Source organism: Artemia sp. Qi Xiang Cuo, chromosome 15 (assembly GCF_049724085.1).
Source record: "Artemia sp. Qi Xiang Cuo chromosome 15, ASM4972408v1, whole genome shotgun sequence".
Taxonomy (NCBI): domain Eukaryota; kingdom Metazoa; phylum Arthropoda; class Branchiopoda; order Anostraca; family Artemiidae; genus Artemia; species Artemia sp. Qi Xiang Cuo.
The window spans coordinates 41,222,683-41,242,573 of NC_142808.1; the positions used below are offsets into that span (position 1 = coordinate 41,222,683).

The window sequence follows — 19,891 nt, forward strand, 5'->3', positions numbered from 1 at the left end:
ACCGTTTTTCATTTAGTCCTATATAGATGGTAAAAAAACAATCTTTAACAATCTATCACCCTTCAACCATAAAACGTGGCCAATCCATCTTTATTTATCTTTTACAATAGCCTTTGAAATTGGGATTGAACCACATTTTTTGTAAGACTATTGTTTAATATTCGGTCAGTTAAACAAGTACCTACAACTAGCCTTAGTTGAAAACACTTAGCAGATCTTCCTCAACCTATCGAAGCAGTCCTAGAGGCCCGAATTTCTCCGGGAAAAGTTGATTGATCGAAACATCTAGAATTCTAACGATCAAGGATTGCATTTCGTGTAAACATTTTTACGTTTTTGAACGGTAATTTTCAGCGATATTTCGGCGAACCCAATGTTCTTTCGCGGAAATTCTAGTAAGACCGCAAAATTTTGAAGGTAGGGGAAGCAGTTAAATAAATATAGAACTTAAAAACATCTAGAGAAATTTAATACTAAAAAAAAGTCACTGAATGAAGACAGAGTTTAGAAAATAGAAAACTAGCCATTACCACTGAATAAAACAATTGATTAAACAATCTTAAATTGAAAAGTAAAAAATCTAAAGATGACTAAAATGTCCAAATATCCTACGCAAATCAATAAGCATATTTCAATGTCCAAAATAAACATACAAAAGGTCATGACGTCAAAAGAAGTTAGAAGTTAGGTAATGAGGTAACGTCGAAACGATCATTTACCTTAGTGTGAAACTCACTCAGCAGACCTTAAGGCAAAGGTTTTCAATACACTAGCTAGACGACTGACGTTATCCCAAGCCCCGGCCTCTCTACCTTCTAATCCGGTGGTGCCATTAGTATTCGATGAGTCTTTCATTTTTACTGAGGAATTTCTGATTTTTTTACAAAAAAAAAAACATCTTTCGTGTAAATCTTCCTCAAATTAATAATTTTTGTCGAAATAATAAAAATAGGACAAGAAAAATGATGAATAACAGTAATAAATGCATAAATAATAAAAGCATTATCAATGTGTATTGTGGAAAAATCCTAAGTGCGTAATAGTGTGAAAAGGTGTTCATTAATGTTATGACAATATTGGCTAAATATTGTGACGTTATAACTGGGTTTTGATATACAACAGAAATCTAAAGGCCTCAAATCTAAGACAAAAAAAAATCTATTACTCAGAGTTATTCAACAACAATTCTACATATTCCAGAAACTGGTGGCTTATGGTTCATTTATACATTGCGGAAGTCCGTCCGGATTCAGCAATCCGTGCAGAGATTCCGTCCATTTTCGTGCTTGAAAAACTCTCTAGCTTTCGCAACGATTTTGGTCAAATCAGGACGGATTCTTGGCAAGGTTTTAAAAATTAATAAAAAAATGACTATAGAATATCAAAATTTTTGTCGTTTTAGACTGAATTTCTTTCTTTTTTTGTCTTTTGTGCTTGCTTTGCAGCATAAGGACTAAAGCAGAGGTTAAATTAGCCATTAATCTTCTATTAGAGCTTATCCTCATCCACGCTAATGCATTTATTGGAACATTTGCCTTAAAACGTGCCGTTTTCCATCGATCGAAAAGATACGGACGGATTTCCGCAACGTGTAAAGGAGCCATTAGACATTTCTGAAACGCGTGCGCACTCACGTTGAGATTTGTGCAATGGTTAGGGGGTTATAGTCGTTTGATTATTAGCAATAAAATTCTCTTTTTACATTTTTTTTTCGAAGCGTAACTTGCTGATTACACATTTGGAATCAGAATAAACAACACAATTGGTTTTAAAATATTTTTTTTATGTTTATGTGCGGGAAGAGTTTTACTCTTACTAGTCCAAAGAATTGCAGCTGCCAGCCTTTCATAAGTGTGTACCGAATCTTGCTAAATCACAGATGTTGAATTTGAGAGGTACATTATTAGCTTCAGTGCTTTCTCGTGATACAAATTTCCTGTGCAAGTCTTGACATAATGCCATCTCTCTTTGGCTAATCAATCTTCTAAAGTCTAAATTTTCTCATCTTAATTGTCCTGTTTAGGTTTTCGCTGATGTTCAACCAAGATGCATTAGAGCTCACAAAGCTTAGTCCATAGTGTATAATTTCTAATTTTTCTGCGAAATGAAACGCTGAGCAGAGGACTTTGATGATAATCAGAGGCAACGCTGTAGCGTCGCCTATAGTAAAGGCCATACGGCTCCAATGTTTTTTAGAGCCGTTTGAAACAGTTGCATAGTAGTTTAACTATTAAGCATGAAAGTGTTTCTTTTTGTCATTTTAAGAAAAAGTTAAGAGCTACATCAAACCTAAGACGAGCGGAAATAAAGTCATATAGTAATTCAAATGAAAGATAAGCATAAATCACAATAAATGAAAAGTGAAACCAAAAACGAACAGAAATTACAATAAATAATCAAGTTAAACTTAAAACAGACAGAAACTGCAGAAAACATGAGTAGTGTCAACACCCCCTACGCCTTGTAAAGACCAGAACTTCACTTGCGCTTTACAGAAAACAAAATATATTTTAAACGTTTTGTCTTTTTTAACGGTAATAAATTCAAAATTGCAGACACGTTCAGAAATAAATATAGATATATATGAAACTGTCTATTTGAATATCACTAGGATATCGTACCGGATGTCGTTTACTATTTGACTCTGTTTTCGCTCGTCTTAGGTTTAATGTAGCTCTTTACTTTTTTCCAAAAACTTCTTTTGTGGAAAAATAATTGTCATAGTTTTTTTTGTGTTAGATAGAAGATTGAATATTTTTGAAACTTGTTTTGGTTTTTCTGCTTAAGCAGAAAAGCTCTTTATATATTGGACAAAAGTTTGCAACAAATTTTGATGTTAATTAAACTATAGAACTTTGGATTAATGGGTACGTAGAATAATATTCAAATGAAACGATTGAAAATCAACATATTCTTTGGACATGTACAGGTTTGAAGCCATTCAAAACAGTATCATGTTACATCCCTCAATATAGACACATTTTAATCTACCAATCCACTCAAAATGCCTTTAAAGTTTCAACTTAATGCCCTTTGGTGTTTCTGAGCGTTTCTAGATAAACGCTTTTGACAACCTAAATGCACATTGTGTTTTTTTTTTTTTTTTTTTTTTTTAGCTCAACATTCCCCACAACATGCCAGGAAACTCTTAACTTAATGCCCTTAGCCGTTCTTTAGATATAACAGATACATCCTTTTGACCATCTGGATGCAAACAGTGTTTTTTGATTCAGCTTAACATGCCCTGAAAGTTTCAACTGAATGCCCTTAGACATTCTTAAAATATTTTAGATAGACCCCTATGGCAACCAGGATAAAAGGATTTTCTTTTGATTTACATGGACACCCCCTCAATATGTCCTAGAAATTTCGACTAAACTTAGCAAGAAACTTAGCTGTTCCTTAAACATTGCAGAGACGCCCTTTGACAACCTTAGATGCATGTGTTGTCTTTACAATTGGTTAAACATGCTTTGAAATATCCAAAATAACAAACTTAGCTGTTCTTGAGATATCGCACAGACGCCCTTTTGACAATATGGATATACGTGATGTCTTTCGATTTAATTTTACATCCCCTTTGACTTTCCATGAAAACTTCAATTTAGTATCAAATTCTGTTACTGACATATTGCATAAGTGCGTAATTTTGACAACCAGAATGTCTTTAAACTCTTTTGATTTACTTATGTAGTTGTAGTATTAGGTGTAATAGCAATCGTAGCAGTAGCGTTCACAGCCACAATCACAGTAGTAGCAGTAGTTGCAAGCAGTCCCAAGTAGTTACACTCGCTTTTGCAAGAAGTCGTAATTAGAGTCAAAGGAGGTGGAACCGGAAGTAGTCACAGTCGTAGTCCTAAGTACTTACAGTCGCAGTCGTAAGTGGCTAAAGTTGCAGTCGCAAGTAGTAACAATTGTAACTAGTCGCAATCACGAAGTAATGTAACCGTAAGTTGCCGCAGTCAAAGTCACGAGTAATCACAGGAACTAGTACTTGCAGCGGCAGTCACAAGTAGTCACAGTTACACTTACAAGTGCTCGCAGTTGCTAGTAGTTACAGTTGCAATCCCCAGTAATTGCAGTCGCAGACGTAAATAGCCAAAGTCTTAGTCGCAATTAATTGCAAGTAGTCGCAATCGGAAGTAGTTGCGACCGTGATCTTAACTGGACGCAGTCGCAATCATAAGTAGTCTAGTCACAGGCACAAGTTATTGAAGTCACAATCACAAGTAGACGCAAACACACTTACCAGTGCTCACAATTGATAGTTTACGATCGCAATTGCAAGGAGTCGTAATCGCAAATTGCAGTCACAATCGCAAGTAGTCGTAGCCGTACAGAGTAGTCTCAGTCACAGTATTATCACGGTGAATGCGGTCAGAAACACAAGTAGTCACAGTCGTATCTTGCCAAAATTGGAAGTCGCAAGTAGTCGCACTGACAAGTTGTGGCAGTCGCAAGTATTCACAGTTGGTAATGGTTACAATACTTTAGTAACAAAATTATGAAAACTACAACAAAGAATTAAGGAAGAGGGGCCGCCCAGAGTACAGAATATTAAAGACGTAACCTAAACCAGCCTAATCTGACCTAACCAAAATACCAACGAAATATTTATTAAAATATAGCTATAATGTAGTATAAACTGAGCCGAAGCTAATTGTCTTATATAAACACCGTGAAAACCGTGTATTGGCTCATGTTTGCGTTCTCGATCTCGAGTGTGCATTATATCATGGTTGCAGCGGTAGCTGCAAGCTAGTAAAGAGCGAACCACAGCCCATAGTAACCAAAAGTTGAAAAAACGTGTTAAAAAAATGTCTAGTGAGAAAAAATTGCCATGAGACACTGAATCAGGAATGGTAACTATTGTTTCGGTTAATCTTAGAAGTAAAAGTTTATTGCGAAAAGAAATTTATGGTGATTTAGATAAAGAGCCTGAAACCCCTTGAATATGGCGTCAAATCGAAACAAAAAGTGCACCATTGGAATCACTATGGTCGAAAACCTTCTGTAGGATAGTTAAGGTCCCACACCTTGAACACCAATGAAAATGACTTTTTTGCATGGGTAGCAATAATCTGTCTCCCTTTTTCTTTTTTCTTTTTTTCTAGCAGGTCAAGGGGTGGCCAGAACATCGTTTAGAGATGTTTAATAGCTCATTCGAAAGGGAATTAAATTTGTAAGTGCCCTTTATAAGTGACCAAAAATATTAGAGGGAAAATAGCCCCCCTCCCCACAGGCCCCCTCCCCCAACTAGTCCTATAAAAATTTTGAGATAGCCATATTGTTTTCATAGTTCAAAGGTCCAATATATATGGTTTTGATGATGATATGGCCCTCCATAGTCCCTGGGGAAGGGCTGTGTGTGGTATCGGGGCGTATCGATATCGCGCATATTGGTATCGTGCATGTTGGTATTGTATGTATCGTATCAGGAAATCGGTATCCCTAGTTGTTTTTTCAGCTATTTTGTAGGCTCATTTTTTTAACGCATGTCCCGGCAAGATATCATGGTTGCAGCGACAGCTGCAACCTAGTAAATAGCAAACCACAGCCCATAGTAACCAAAAGTTAAAAAACGCGTTTTGAAAACAACTGTCTAATGAAAAAAAAAATCCCATCTGATACTGATTCAGGAATGGTAACTATTATTTCGGTTCGTCTTAAAAGTAAAAGTTTATTGCGAAAAGAAATTTGTGGTGATTTCGAAAAAAAAAGCCTCACACCCCTCGAAAATGGCGTCATATCAAAATGAAAAGTGTACCGTTGGAAGCAACATGGTTAAAACCTTGTACAGGGACGTTACAGTCCCCCTCCCTGAACAACAAGGAAAATCTCTTTTTTGCATCGGTAGCACTGATCTGTCTCCCGTTTTTTTTTTGTTTTTTTTTTTCAACAGGTCTAGCGGGCTACCAGAACATCATAAAGAGATTCTTAATGGCTCATTTAAAAGTTATTTCTCATATCTACGTGCTTTTTATAAATTCTGTCCTCTGCAAGAGCCATATGGCACTGAAATGGCACCTTTTGTGCCATTTCTCAAAGGGTGACACTAGAAGGCAACCGAAACATCGTTGGTAGATCTTTTATAGCTCATATAAAAGATATTGCACATATCTACGTCTTTCATATAAATTCCACCATCATCAAGTTCAAATGGCACTAAAAACGGCAATTTATTTCCAACAAAATGTTTTGCTTGAATTGAAACAAGTAAAAAAAATCCAACTTTTCTGTTGGAATTGTGACTTGCTTATTTAATTCAAACAAGTCACAAAAAAAATCCAATTTTTCTGCTGGAATTGTGATTGCTTATTGAATTCCTACTAATTATTGAAATTATTAAGATTTATGTACTTTTCAGTAGAAAAAAATGTAATTTTTACCGCAAATAGGCTATATCAATCAACACGATTTGAACTTCAATAGTAGTTTGAAGTTTCTTGAATATCATTTTAAATTTGACTATAGGACCGTTGAAAGTAATATGTTCAGTATAAGTTGAATTCAAAATTTGAATTATAACAGAAAAAGGGGAATGCTAATTGAATTTTGAGTATAGAAAGAGAATTATAAAAATAAGGAAATATATTTTTACTTTGAAATAAGTTGAGCTTTCTTGTCTGCAAAATTAACACGCAGAAATTTATGTACAAAAATTGTATTTTAACTTTTACGTTCGCTTTTTTTTAAATACATTCTTTTTGTGAGTTTCTGTAGGTCAAAAATTTCTTAAGATACTACCCTAACCTTAACAGCACTAACGGTGAAAATATGTTGCTTTCTGAATTCAGTTTTTTCTAATTAAGAACGAAAATCCTTTTGTGGGAACAACTAATGTTTTTGCGATGAACGTCATTTTTGTAATGAGACCCAAAATGCGTTGCATAAAAGATTCTTGCCTGGATTTGCCATAAATTTGCTGCTTACGCTGAATAACCAAGTGAGCAAATATTTCGAAGAAAACAAGACGCCTGTAATGGTATTTCAGTCCTTTACGTACACGTAAAGAAACCAAGCTTCCCCAAAAAAGAGAATTTTCTAAAATTGTGCACATTTCAACTGGACACAGAAATACTACACTTTAATAGCATGAATCGTGCTTCAAAAACTCCGGTTTGCTACAGGATTAATTAAAAAATAGGACGTTAGCCCAATAAGTTTTATCAAACAGTTCATAGTGTTAAACTGTAATTAAGGAGCGATTCAGCTCAATCGTAACCGAAACTCAAAAATGGAATTTTGATAACAATTGATAAGAATGGGGTTTTTATGCAATTTGCAAATACAGAAATTTCATTACGTTTAATATCTACCCACCAAAGGCTCCAAGCCTCAGAAGAAAGAGGGATTTTGAAAACAGGGAGCCTGATTTTCGAAAAATGGAACCCACCCCCCCAAAAAAAAAGTCAATAAATCTTAATGTAAATCAGACCTTCAGATTCAGCGTATCAGAAAATGTACATGTGGGGGTTATGATCTCCCATCTGCACAAATGTGGGATTTATGTTTTGCCAGAAGACTGATCACGGATACGTTTCTATTTGTTGTTTTTTTGTTCTAGTGTCCTTTTTAAGAGAACCGTAAAGATTGGAGGGCACGTAAACCTCCTCCCAAGACCTAATTTGTCTCTTATTTTGTTTTCGAATGTTATGATTAAAGATCAATTTGACAAACAAAAAAAACATCTCCTTCAACTACCTACAATCATATAATACAGAAGTAAATTTAATGTTAAGACCTTCAAACGACGAAGCGACGATTTTACCTAGGGGGCATTCAGATCAGAGAGAGAAGACATTCTGATTGTGATGGTAAGTATTCAGTTTATTTTATTAATATTGATACCTTGTGTCTTATGTTTCCCAAAATGTTTAAGATAGTAAATTTTTATAAATAAAAAAAAGTTTGGTAAAATTCTACGGTACTGTTCTATTAGCTGTAAGCCATGCAAGAAGTGAAGTTTGGTTAATGCTAATGAAATAAAACAAAATAGCATAAAAATATAATAGTTTAGAAACAAAATTCGGTTATATATTTGCACATTAGGGGGGGGGTGAGGGTAAAGAGTAGCATATATTAAATACGTAACCTAACCTAGGTACCTTTTTTTTCCCTAAACCCAAAAAAAACTAAAGTTTAAATATTGTAAACGCAGTTAGAAACCACTGCTTGCAATCCAATTCTCCGTTAAAAGAACCTGTTTGACTAGTTTCTTTTATCATCTATCTTGCGTGGCTTACAGCTAATACAACAATACCACTTCTACTTTAGCTACTTTTGGCTATCTTGGAAAAGGGGTTAGGTTCGGAAAATGAAAATTTCACGGATGGGTCTACAGGCTAAAGTATGAGTACTTATGTACTATCTGGAACACACGCGAAAAATGAAGTTTGGCTGATGCTAATGAAGTAAAACAAAATAGGATAAAATATAATAGTTTAGAAACAAATTTCGGCTACATATTTGCACATTAGGGGGGGGGGGGGTAAAGCATAGTATAGATTAAATACGTAACCTAACCAAGCCTAGATACCTTTTTTCCCCTAAACCCCATAAAACAATAGTTTAAATACTGTAAACCCAATAACAAACCACGCTTTATTGAAAGAAACCCGTTTCGAAAGACCCACATCTTCCCTATATAATATAGCGCATGTTTTCCAGATAGTACATAAGTATCAAAGTACGTGCCGGGAAGGTATTTTGAAGTAACTACCTCCACTTCTCCCTCTAGAGGGTCCTTAAATTTGCCTACATAACAGGTCTATGCTTATTGAAATTTTGACAAAACAATATTTTGCCTTAATTTTCAGTTATCAGTTCCGTTTTTTGAAGGTTCAGTTCCGAAAACGCAATTCCTATTATGAATAGAATTATAAGCCATATCAATGTTTTTTTTTCTTCAAAATTTAGGAAATGTATATGCATATCTTTAAAACCATATAAATTAGGATTGAGCAAAGTTCTGAAGCTGAAAACAATTTTTTTGTAATTCATCTAAACAGAAGATCTATTTTGCAAGGTTTCAATTTTATAACACACAGATTTTATGAGGCAGCGAACAAGAGATTTGATGAGATCTGATGAGTAAGTCAAAGGTATTCAGAAAATATAGGATTCGTAGCATAATTGCAACAGTTCATCTGTGGAGGTAGAAAAAAAAGGGGGAAGTCTTTCTTTTATTTGTGCTTCGATTTGATTTCATCTTCACTTCAGGTCCGAGTGTCACTGTTTTCCTGATTGGAAGATATTTCTTACTCAAGTGTCTTCTGTCGGTCTGCTACTACGCCATTGATTTACTGATTTCAACCATGAAAAATGCAGCCGTTAAGAGGTGTCATATTATCTGGGAGAAATTTTTTGTTGTAAAAAACTTGATGAAACTTATATATTTGAAATCAGAATTAAAATCTGATTCTTTTGATGTATCTTCCTTACTTACCGTTCGTTACCACGAACTGTTTGATCCCAGAAGGTAGCGTAAACCTGTTTTTCATCACGCGTCTCGGTCTATTAGATGACTGGTTTGCATTTCCGTATATAAAGGAGTCCGTTTAGTAAAAGAGTACCAAAATTTCCAATAAAGAATTTTTTCAAATAAAAGTACAAAGCCATAATAAAACATAAGACGAGAAGAAAAGAAAGTCATACAATAATTTCATCTTAAAACGAAAAGAAATTAAAATGAACCTAGCACATTAAAATATAACATATTCTGTTATACATGAATCCTTAAACAAACAAAATTACCCAAAACAAGAGCAAGGCTTCCTCTTTTTGAGCGCTATGCAACATCTTAACAACAACACATCAGAGAAATCAATATCACTTGGCAAATAAAGGTTTAGAAAAACAGTTGTGTGACACTCCCTCCCTTTTCTCAAAACCTTCTAAATGGCTCGTATTTTGTTTGCATTTTATTTAAAACCACGTATATTGAACAATGTGGTTTTTATTTGTCAAAACATTGCCAATACAAAACATCACACTAATCAAGATTACTGGAAAAATATGGTGTTTCTGATATTTCTTGATAGATTCTGTAAGAATGACAGAAACTATTGTTGTCGTTCCGTTTGTGCGTGGAATATGTTGTCTAAGTAGTTGAGATATTATTTTTCTTTTTTTTTTGTTAGTGCTTTAATTTTTCTTCTTTGTACTCCTCTAAGTGCATTTATGTTTTTTTTACGGAGGGCTTAAGCACATTGTTATTATCAAGGAGGCACACTTGTGCCTCTATAAAGAGGCGACCCACCACAATGTTAAGCGATTTCAGGTCCTAGAGGTCGCAGAGAGACGGCGGTAATTGCATTTTGTAGCCCAAGCTCAAACTAAGAAACTTGCAAAATTTCATCCTCCTCCGACTTTATCTTCATGGGGTAAACTGGGCCGGAAGTTTCGACCCTCCCACCACAGCCCCCCTTTAACGTTGTCCGATTGGGCTGAAATTTAGAGGTTAAGCTGTCCTAGGGCCCGGGAGCTTATCCTCGAAATTTCAGCTCAATCCGATCACTCCTTCCCTGTTTTCAAAAAACCAAATATAGCCACTTACCTTTCATCTCTTTTCTTTTTTCTTAGCCACGCCTACAGGCCACAGTTGGCACCGGATCCGGTTGAATGAGGACTCATTCGAAGCAGAATTCGACCTGTTAGGGCCTTTTGATATTTTCAGACCGAAAAAATTATCCCCCGAATTTACATTTACGAAAAACCTCGTTTTCCTATATTAGCCCATGTTAATTTTTCCCTCCACAACCCCCCTTTAACGTTGTCTGATCGGGCTGAAATTTAGAGGATAAGCTTTCCTGGGGCCTGGGAGCTTATCGTCGAAATTTCAGCTCAATCTGATCACTCCTTCCCTGTTTTCAAAAACCACATATCAAGATTTTTGGGAATTTGCTTGCGTCGAAAATACCTTCTATTTGCTAAACAACAATTACTATTGTGTTTGTATAGTCCAGCGGCTGAGATTTCAGACTTTCAGGCGGAAAACTCGGGTTCGATTCACCATCAGAGCAACTTTTTTATATACTTTGAAAAGAAACTCAGTTTCTTTTTTAAATTATTTGAAAAAAATTACTTTTTCTAAAGAGTTAAAGAGGCTGAGTTACAAGGTCGACCCTGAAATCGTACAGGGAGTAGGAGGCACAGTTGGGGGGCTGTTAAAGAGGCTGAGTCACAAGTTCGAACCTTAAAACGTACAGGGATTAGGAGGCACCCTGTACGACGTGATTTGAGTATTCAGGAATTAAAAGCCTTAACACAAGAATGTTCAAGAGCGGGGGGTTTGGGGGGCGGCAGCCCCAACTTTAACTCCTGACACGATCAGCTAACAGTTAGTCAAGCAATAATAAGTAATAAACTGTACAAAAACGTGCAGAAATTATTTGAAAAAAACTACGTTTTCTAAAGAGTTAAAGAGGCTGAGTTACAAGGTCGAACCTTAAAACGTACAGGGATTAGGAGGCACAGTTGGGGGGCTGCCGCCCCCAAACCCCGCTTTCGCAGCCTTTAAATATAAAAAAAAATTCTTTAAACTGAAAGTAAGGAGCGACATTAAAACTTAAAACGAACAGAAATTATTCCGTATATGAAAGAGGCTGTGCCCTCCTCAACGCCTCGCTCTTTACGCTAAAGTTTTTATTGTTTAAAAAAAGAGTTGTGAGAAAGTCAAACTTTAGCGTAAAGAGCGAGGCGTTGAGGAGGGCACAGCCTCTTTCATATACGGAATAATTTCTGTTCGTTTTAAGTTTTAATGTCGCTCCTTACTTTCAGTTTAAAGAATTTTTTTATATTTAAAGGCTGCGAAAGCGGGGGTTTGGGGCGGCAGCCCCAACTGTGCCTCTAATCCCTGTACGTTTTAAGGTTCGACCTTGTAACTCAGCCTCTTTAACTCTTTAGAAAACGTAGTTTTTTTCAAATAATTTTATTGAAGAACGATTGAAATTTCTTTATTCCTTATATTAGTTCCTTGGACGTTTTGGAAACAACTGTATTTTTTGATGTTGCAATTACAAAAGGTAAACTTTTCAAACGCATTTTGTTTTCAGCAAAGAGCAAATTACGCTCTGGCCATAAAAATCTTTGGGAGGGGGGGGGGGGTGAGGTGGTAGCACTACTCGTGTTTGTAGTCCTTTCTTCTGTTCGGTTTCTGTTCATTTGATTTTGAATTAGTTATTAATTTTATTTTCCCTCATTATAGGATTCATCCATAAATCTATAGCAGTATCCGTTATCTTGTAGGTTATATGTTATTGTTTATTTTCTCTTCATTTTTGGGTTTAATTTATTCATTGAAAGTAATTTCTGTTAGTTATAATATGCACCTACAGCGTCAGCTGTTGCACGTCGTTCACAATGGTAACCAACTAGTAAAGAGCGAAACCGTTCCCATTGTAGGTGAAGCTGAATTTCAATGCATATAATTCCGGAAACATACATGCTACAAACAGTTACAATTATTCCAAATATGAAATCAGCATCTCATGAATAGTAATAAAAAAAAACATATTTTCATGGTTAACAATTAAGCAACTATGCCTCAGTAACCATTTAAATTTCGACATATGTTTGTGGACACTTTCTGTCATGACAGAACAAGAAAACTGTTCATAAAAAGGGACTGAAGCTAATGCTAACTACCTCTCAAGTCCTACCTCTCAAGTCCATCGCTTGTGATTTAGTAAGACTTAGCATACAGTTCCTAAATGCAGTTAGTTGTCATACGTCGGCCATACTTATTAACAAGTAACTAGTAAAAAGTGAAACCGTTCCTGTAGTAAACTGAGCGAAATATAAGGCAAACAATTCAGGAAAAATAAGGGTACTTATGTGTTATTAATTTTAAAAAACATAAGTTTTTCCGGGGGAAGTAAAAAGCGAAGTTGAAACTTAAAACGAACAAAAATTATTACTTCAGAGCCTATCTAACATATATTAATAAAACTATCACAAATAAACCAACTAATTATGTTTCCCTATGTTTCTAGGATTATACAAAATTAGCGCTTTACTGAAAACATAAAATAATATAGGAGTTTTGGTAGAGTAAAAGCAAACCAATTAAGGCCACTTTTTACGGAATAAAAATAAAGTATTTTAGGATGGTTGCTTTATTCTACTTTCGTTTAATTTGGTATCACTTCTTCACAATGGCTCAGCTCAATGACTGGCTCTCGTTTCGGTTCTGAAAAGGATATGTCATGATTAGTTTGTCGACAAGTTCTAAGTAAAGCCATCTTGATGATATTAGGACTAGCTTTAGAATTTGTGTTATAGCTTGAAATTCACTGTTGTATAGAGAGAAATAACCGAATTTCCCGAGTTCATATTATATCTTATTTGATCTTCATTTCAAGTAACACTTAAGCATATATCTCACAATTTAAGATTGTATATTACTCACTATTGGTATTATAGCTGTCGAGATCAAAATGCTACCTGATAAATCAAACCAATATTTCTGTATACTGAAAGTTACTGATGTCATAACTGGTGTAAGACTCTAAAAAACATTAAAGATTAATCTATTGTTGTCAGGCTACAAACTCACCTTTGACTCCCAAACCAATATTCCTGTTTTTTTTATACTTTTGTGTTTCCAGTAAAGTGCTAGTTTTCTATAATCCTAGAAACATAGGGAAACATAATTAGTTCGTTTATTTGTACTAGTTTTATTAATATATGTTAGATAGGCTCTGAAGTAATAATTTTTGTTCGTTTTAAGTTTCAACTTCGCTTTTTACTTCCCCCGGAAAAACTTATGTTTTTTAAAATTAATCTGTGTTCGTTTTTGATTAAAATTTAATGCAGAAACAAGGCTGCCATGATCTTTTTTATTTGCACGGAATAATGTATGCTCGTTTTAAGTTTTAATGTAACTTCTTAGTTTCAGTTGAAAACTTATTTTTAATATAATTTCTAATTATCATCGATCTAGGTGAGATAAAACAGCTCTAAGAAATACTGCAAGCAACCTTGACAGCTAAGAAAAATTTTAGTCTATAACATAAAGTTCATTATACCAACTTCATAAAAGAATATATAATTTTTGGGAATATTTGTTTTTCGATGAATAAAAAGCTGTTTTACTTAGCCGACTTTGTCTAAAAAAGCCATGATGAAAACAGGGCTTAATTAATCACCTACTTACTACCAGAATATAGAAGGTATTTTAACAAAAAAAAGCTTTTTTATGGCTCATTTAAAAGTTCGTATTTATACTTAATCGCTTTTTTATAAATTTGACTTGATAGCACATTTCCACAAAGTGCAATTTCGGTTGTTTCCCCGACTTTTTTAAATGAAACAAGTTCCTTTTCCAATGAAATGACCAAAAAAAAAGGTGATTTCAAAACCCAGGCAAGAGCAAAAACTAAGGGGGCAAGGACGTCCCTTCCCATCAATTACCGCCGTTAGAACTAGCACACAGGCTTCCTCACATAGTGAAGTTTCAAGGTTCAATTAAAAACTGTTGATCAATCAAGCTTAATTTTTGGTAGATGTTTAGTTGAAAAGTTATTAGTTTTAGTCAATTTGTTTCCACTGAAATCTTTTACTTTTAATTTTACTGATCTATCCATGAAACCTGACAAAGAGGCTTTAAGCGGGAGCACATATAAGGTGAACTTATAAGCCTCCAGTAAAGTGCTTCGGACAAAATCATTGCCATTTTGGTGTTATATGATTTCAAACACTTCTAGTTAAAAAGTGGTACAAAAAGTGCTGTTTTTAGTGCTATATGGCACTTTTGGATGGTAAAATTGATAAAAATCACGTAGATATGTGTAATAGGTTTAAAATCTGTCTTCCCGGGATATGCCATAAAAATGAGTGCCATTAAACATCAATTTTTAAAGTTCTGCTAGCCCAATAGCCCCACACTGTAAAAAAAATCGTTTTGAGATTCAACAAAAATTGTTTGTAATGTTTATTAACAAAATTTGGATTTCAACAGCTGAAATTGAACATTGGAGACCATTTTGGAATTCCATGGTCATTATTGAATTTCCAATTTGTTGAGAAACAAAAATGTTGAATTCCCATACCTGAATTGAATTTGCAGTTTGTTGACAAAACAACATGTTGGATTTTAAGATCCTTATTAGGTTTCCATCACTACCATTGTTCAGATTCAACGTATCAGAAAACCCTATTACATAGGTTTCAAGCTCATATCTGCAAAAATCTGCAACTTTGTATTTTTTGCCAGAAGAAAAATATACGAATATAGAAGTTCGTTACGTAAGTTAATTTATGCACATTACGTAAGAACCAAATTTAGAGACAGCCATTTAGCAAAAGAAGGGTAAAATTTTTATGCAAATTTAGTTTACTTATTCAATTACGGTGAGCCAAAATAAAAGCTGCATTAACTAAAAAACAATCAGAAATTAAATTAAAAAAAACAAGCTTTTTAAACTGAAAATAAGGAGCGACATTAAAACTTAAAACGAACAGAAATTTTTCCGCATATGAAAGGGGCTGTCCCCTCCTCAACGCCACAATCTTTACGCTAAAGTTTGACTCTGTCTCACAACTTTAATTTTTAAAACAATAAAAAACTTTAGCGTAGAGAGCGAGGCGTTGAGGAGGGGACAGCCCCTTTCATATACGGAAAAATTCCTGTTCGTTTTAAGTTTTAATGTCGCTCCTTACTTTCAGTTTAAAAAGCTTGTTTTTTTTATTTAATATAAGCAAAGGCAAGAACTGCATTTAAATTGTTGTTTTTTGGGGTTTAGGCGGGGGAGGTACCTAGGTTAGGTTAGGTCACGTATTTAACATATGGTATGCTTTGCCCCCCCCCCCTAATGTGCAAATATATAGCCCAACTTTGTTTCTAAACTATTATATATTCATCCGATTTTACTTTATTTCATTAGCATTAACAAAACTAGCACTATATAAAAGAGTCCGTTTAGTAAAAGAGTACTGAAAATGTTGAAGTTAATTTCATGCAAACCCTAGAAATGAGGTGTTAATTTTGAAGAAATAATATCGATGATGTAGAATACGCCATCAAGATGTTGATGAACATTTGACTGTAGCGTTTGAAACAGGTTGGCAAGCCATTTTTTAGGGGGGGCTGGCATTTCGGGGGAAATAACTTTTAAAAAATCAAATGAGTGGTAAATTAAACGGAAACATCAGAAAGCGCACAAATTTTGATATTTAGCAGCACATTCCTTCTAAGGTCCAATATTTCTACGCATATGTCTGGCTTGGAGACAATTAACGAGCGGAGTTTATTATTCCTCTTTTTTTTATTCAGTTGGTTATATTTCAGCAGGTAACCACAAGCAAATCAATTATTTTTCTTCCCCTCTCACTAACCCACGACTTAGCTTCGAAACTACAAATCTTTACGTTTTACGATAATGTTTAGGAATACTAATGTCCTACCGTTGATTGAAAACAGATAATCTGCAAATATTCTACATTCTTCACTTTGTGGTAAACAGCATATACCCAAGTAGTTTCAGTAATTGTAGGATTGTAAAGCGATCCATCCACAACAAGCTTTACAAACTTCATTTTCGACACAATCAAAAATTGTAATTTATCCTTGATATGATAAGGTCGACACTAAATTATTCTGATGTTGAATACAGACAACTAATTTCAAAACCTGTAGGTAACACCTAGGAAAATTTCAATACATAATCACTTTGTAGATAAAAAAAACAGGGGGAAATTCTAAAATTCTCTTAATTTTGCAATTTTTTATGATTAAAAAATGACAACCACAATGGATGACATATACAATAAAATATACATAAAATAAAATATTTTCACCAGCAGACAGAAAAGCCAATTGGGCTGGGAGAAAACTAATATTAAACATAGGCAAATACATTACACAAAAAAAGTTGAGTATTTGGTAAAAAAAAAACGATAAAAAATAAGAAAACCCTAGAATATTCATTAATTATGTTAATTCACAACGAAAGAAACACAGAATAAAAAATGTATTATAATTTTTTTTTTTTTTTTTTACCAGCAGAGCTAAATAATACGAGGAAAAAACAATATCAAACATTGAAAAACAAAGCAAAAAAAATACTAGAATTACCCGTTGTCTGTTGTGAGTGAACCAGGATCTGTCTTAGGGTTCTAGGCGTTTACCCCCTCCCCCCGTGGAAAATAACCCCCATCAAAAACACCCCTTCCCCCGGTTTATTTGAGTTTTGTCTTTCATTTTCCGTAGGGGAGAAGGAATTTTGGCATTTGTGTATTATACGCCAATCACTCAAGTTTACACTGTGTAAAACTCAAGAAAAAACCGGCTTCTTCGTTAGTTTCTTTCGGCTTAGCGTGAGAACAAGACAAAGACAAGTTACAGAACAGATGGGAAATATATAACTTGGGCTATATATTTGCACATAAGGGGGGGGGGGGGTAAGTATTTGGACAGTTTGAGGTTAGAAAACAATTCTTACTTCGTAATATGCAAAAATAATTGTACCTAACACATTTTGCATGCAGACTCGCTATGCTTTACCCCCTCCCCCCTAATGTGCAAATATATAGCCCAAATTTGTTTCTAAAGTAACGAAGAAACTAACAAAGAAACCGGTTTATTCTCGAGTTTTATACATCGTAAACTTGAGTGAGTGGCCTATAATACACATGTACCGGAATTTCTCATGGAGGAGAGCCGGATTTCCCGATAGGGTATTATTTAAAAACGATCAGAAATTAAATTTAAAAAATAAAGTTTTTTCAGCTGAAAGTAAGGAGCAACATCAATACTTAAAACTAATAAAATTGATACGTGTATGAGAGGATTTGCCCCTTTCACAGTACCTTGCTCTTTACGCTAAAGTTTTGACTTTTTGACTAAATTCTTTAAGAACGGTTCCTGAAACAGAATGACCGTTTAATTAGAATAAAAAGCTTTGTTTTACAATTCTATAAAAAAAACTTTAGCGTAAAGAGCAGGGTCTTGAGGAGGAGGCAACCCCTTTCATATACATAATAATTTCTGTTGTTTAAATTTTTGATGTTGCTCCTTACTTTCAGTTGAAAAATTTGTGTTTTTTTTATTTAGTTTCTGATCGTTTTTTAACAATACCGGGAAATCCGGCTCTCTCTCCCCATGAAAAATTCCGGCACTTGTGTATTATGCACCACTCACTTAAGTTTACGATGTGTAAAACTCGAGAACAAACCAGTTACTTCGTTACTTTAGAAGTAAATTCGGGCAATATATTTGCATATTAGTGGGGGGGGGGGTAAAGTATAGCGGGTCTGCATGCATAATGTGTTAGGTATAATTATTCTGCATATAGTGAAGTAAGAATTGTTTTCTGACTTCAAACTGTCCAAATACTCTACCCTCCCCCCTTATGTACAAATATATCGCCCAAATTATATATTTTCCGTTTATTCTGTCTCTTGTCTTCGTCTTGTCTCACGCTAAGCTGGAAAAAACTTACAAAGAAACCGGTTTGTTTTCGTGTTTTACCCAGCATAAACTTGAGTGACGGCCGTATAATACACAAGTACCAAAAATTCCTTCCCCCAGACGGCAAATAAAAAACAAAACTCGAACAAAATTCTCAAATTTGGAAAGCCTTATTTTCCGCGGGGGAGGGGGGCTATTTATTGGGGGATGTTTTTCGGGGGGGGGGGGGTGTTTACAGTGAGGTATTGCCGGGGGGAGGGTTTAAACGCCGGCCACCCTGTATTAGATACTACTTCCCTCTCCCTGAGTTTTATTTTAATTCAACATTTAGTCCCATTCTTGTTTCGTGTTTTTACTGAAAAAAGCAAATTGGAAACCCCAATTTCCTATTCTGTGTTAAAGAAAAGCTGTCTTTCATTTTCATTTGTTGATCAATTTTCGTTCCCTATGTTGGTCAATTTACTATATAATTTTCTGCTAAAACATTGAATCAACTCAATACATATATAGACCTTCCAGGTTTCAAAAAAGGAAAAACAATTAGTTGGTCATTACAAAGTAATTTTGGTTCATCCAAGAATGGAGCTTAAAAGGCATCATATTTTCTAGAAAGGCTTGAAATTTATATATGTAAGTTCCTAGGTCAAGGCAGCCCTAATTTGCAAAAAAAAAAATCAGGATGGGGCATCGACCATCAAAAACGAGGCTCAAAAATGTGCAATTTTTTTCCGAATGCTTTGGAACTTACAACCTACAATTATTGGCCCCAAAAAACCAATGCACAAGAAACAAACTGAATAAAAGCATCGGTTTGGCTGACATTGAGGCTGGAAAAAAAGAAGAAAGCTTTTTCCGAACAGCTTGAATACCATACCCGGTAGTTTGTAATTCCTTTTACATTTCAATAAGACTGTCGGCCAAACAAACAAACTTATGTTGGGGGCCTGGACTCCTTAAAAATCGACCAAAAAATTATAGTTTCTGATCAGTTTAAGACTTTCAGAGATCGTTACCTGGGCAAAGGAGATGTGTAATTCTGGTGAGAAAGGGGGGAGGGGGCACATGATGACCTGTACATAGGTCGAACAGCTTTTTTCTAATTTATTTGAAATTTTAGTTTTGAATCTTTAGGTACCGTACGTGTTATAGGGAACCCTGATATGCTGAAAAAAGTATAGTTTGGGGGCACGATTAGCCGGAAATACGACAAGTAAGGGCCAAAACTTATTCTTGATCCACTCAAAACTTACTTCATTACTTGGGGCTATGGGACAATGCGCAAAAAACACGAAATTAATATCAACAAAAACTATTCAAAACCGTTTGAAACTTAAATCCAGAAGTTTTTAGGGGATTCCTTTGTATAAAAAAAAGAAAAATTAAAAAAAATCCGACTGGGGACAAAACCCTCTGCAACGGGACAACAAAACATTTTTTGATTGGCTTGAAGCTTTTGCCTGTATGAACTGGTCCAAAGAA

At 34.8% G+C, this 19,891-nt stretch overlaps 1 protein-coding gene across 2 annotated transcripts in view; it reads right to left on the reverse strand.

The window, feature by feature from the left end:
- Positions 1-19,891, reverse strand: part of LOC148943676 (uncharacterized) — a 115,981-nt gene that overhangs the window by 63,504 nt on the left and 32,586 nt on the right. The gene's annotated exons all lie outside the window — the stretch shown is intronic.